The 2,500-nt window shown below is 45.1% G+C and overlaps 1 protein-coding gene across 1 annotated transcript in view; it reads right to left on the minus strand.

Moving 5' to 3' along the window:
* LOC145396047 (nephrin-like) overlaps positions 1-2,500 on the minus strand; it is a 299,410-nt gene that overhangs the window by 128,566 nt on the left and 168,344 nt on the right. The window lies entirely within an intron of this gene.

The raw sequence follows: 2,500 nt of genomic DNA on the forward strand, positions 1-2,500 counted from the left end.
CCCCCTCCCCCTCCCTCCCCTCCCCTCCTCTTCAACCTCTTTTACTCAATTGCCTTCCCTCCCCCTCTTCTCTCCCCCCTCCACTCCCTTCGCTCGTCTTCCTGTCTTTCTCCCTTCCCTGTTTTTCCTTCCCCCCTCTTCTCTTCCCCCTCCCTTCCCTTCCCTCCTCTTCCCCTCCCCCTCCCTTCTCATTTTTCCTTCCCCTCCCCTCCCCTCCCCTTCATTCCCTTCCCTCCTCTCCTCTCCTCTCCCTCTCTTCTCGTTTCCCTTCCCCTCCCTTTCCATTTCTTCCTTCCCCCCTCTTTTCTCTCCCCTCCATTCCCTTCCCTTCTCCTCCTCCTCTCTCCTTCTTTCTCCTATCCCTCCCCCTCCCTTCCCACTTTTCCTTCCCCTCCTCTCCCCCTCCATTCCCTTTCCTCCCCTCCCCTCTCCCTCTTTCTTTCTCCCTTCCTTCCCCGTCCCTTCCCACTTTTCCTCCCCCTCTCCTCCCCTCTTCTCCCTTCACCCTCTTCTCAGTTCATTTCATCCCAATTATTTCATGTATTTTCATTCCCTATTTAGCCATATTTACTCACCCAATTACATTCAATTTCTCCTCCTCTTCCTCTTCCCCCTCTTCTTCTTCCTCTTCCTCCTCGTCCTTCCTGTCCTTCCACCTCCTCTTCTTCCTCTTCCTCTCCCCCTCCTCTTCTTCCTCATCAATTACATTCAATTTCTCCTCCTCTTCCTCTCCCCCCCTCTTCTTCCTTCTTCCCCCTCCTCTTCTTCCTCCTTCCACCTCTATTATGCTTTTAATTGAGTTTTTCTTCCTGTCTTTCTTGTCTTCCCCTCATCTTCATTTCTTTTCTTTTTACATTTCTCCTCCTTAGTCTTCATTTTCCTCCTCTCTAAATACTCTCCTCTTCTTCCTCTTCCTCTTCTTCCTCCTCTAATACTGTTTCACCTTAACTTCTTCGTCCTCCTAACCTCAGCTCTCTTCTTTCCCTCCTCCTCCTCTTCCTCCTTCTTCCTCCTCCTCCTCCTCAAACCTCTTACTCAATCTCTTTCCACTTGCTAACTTCCTCTCTCTCTCTCTCTCCCTCCGTTATCCAATATTTTTTTCTTCCTTCCTTCCTTCCTTCTTTCTGACACTTTCACTCACATTTTCCTTGCTCTTTCCTTCAAATTCCTTCTTTCCTTCTCCTTTTCCTTCCTTTTCTCTCCTTACTCCCTCCTTCCTTATATATCTTTCACTCGACTCCTTCACATAGTCGCTAATTTACATCTACTACTCCTCTCTCTATGTATCTATTTCTCTATCTACCGTAATACACACACACACACACACTGAAGGGAGGATGGTGGACTGTGGAATGTGGTGTGTGATTCCCTAAGAGTTTATTTTCGGGTACTTCAAGGATGCAAAGGTATTCAATATGAGATTTTAGTTTCTCTCTCTCTCTCTCTCTCTCACACACACACACACACACACACACACACACACACACACACACACACACTCTCTCTCTCTCTCACACACACACACACACACTCTCTCTCTCTCTCTCACACACACACACTCTCTCTCTCTCTTTTATACCCCATTTTTTCAATTTCTTTACATTCCTTTCTAAAAACGTACATTCAATTTTCTCTTCCCAATTTCCTTTTTGCTTTCATTATTCTCTCTTTTTCTTTATTCTCTCTCTCTCTCTCTCTCTCTCTCTCTCTCTAATTCCTGTGTTTCCTGTAACTATATTTTTACTTCCTCTTCGTCTCTTCTCTTCCTCTTCACTCTCATTTCTCTTCCCTTCTCCTCCTTTCGTTCTTCCTCCTCCTCCTCCCTTTCCTCTTTAATTCTCTCTCTCTCTCTCTCCTATACTCTCTTTTCTCTTCTACTATCTTTTTCTCCCTCTCTTTATCTATCAATCCATTTCCTCCGCTCTCTCCCTCCTCTTCCCCCATCTCTCCCTCTCTCTCTCTCTCCACTTCATCCTTATTTTTCATTCCTCTCTCTCTCTCTCTCTCTCATCCACTTCGTCCTCATTTTTCATTCCTCTCTCTCTCTCTCTCTCTCTCTCTCTCTCTCTCTCTCTCTCTCCAACCACACACCTTTAACGGAGATATTTTATACAGCAAATAAGAACAGTCACTTACATGTGTTTCCCTCAAGCCCCCGCTACCACAACTACCACAATTCCCAACCACAATTCATAGCTACCACAATTCCCAACCACAATTCTTAACCACAATTCATAGCTACCACAATTCTTAACCACAATTCTCAACTACCACAATTCCTACCACAATTCACATCTACCACAATTCATAGCTACCACAATTCTTAACTACAATTCACAGCTACAACAATTCTCAAGTATCACAATTCCAACCACAATGCATAACTACCACAATTCCAAGCAACCACAATTCATAGCTACCACAATTCCTAACTACCACAATTCATAGCTACTACAATTCCTAACTACCACAATTCTCAACTACCACTTTTGCTGCTAGT

This window comes from Coenobita brevimanus, chromosome 34 (genome assembly GCF_032717465.1).
Source record: "Coenobita brevimanus isolate Jiangsu-jjx chromosome 34, ASM3271746v2, whole genome shotgun sequence".
NCBI lineage: Eukaryota > Metazoa > Arthropoda > Malacostraca > Decapoda > Coenobitidae > Coenobita > Coenobita brevimanus.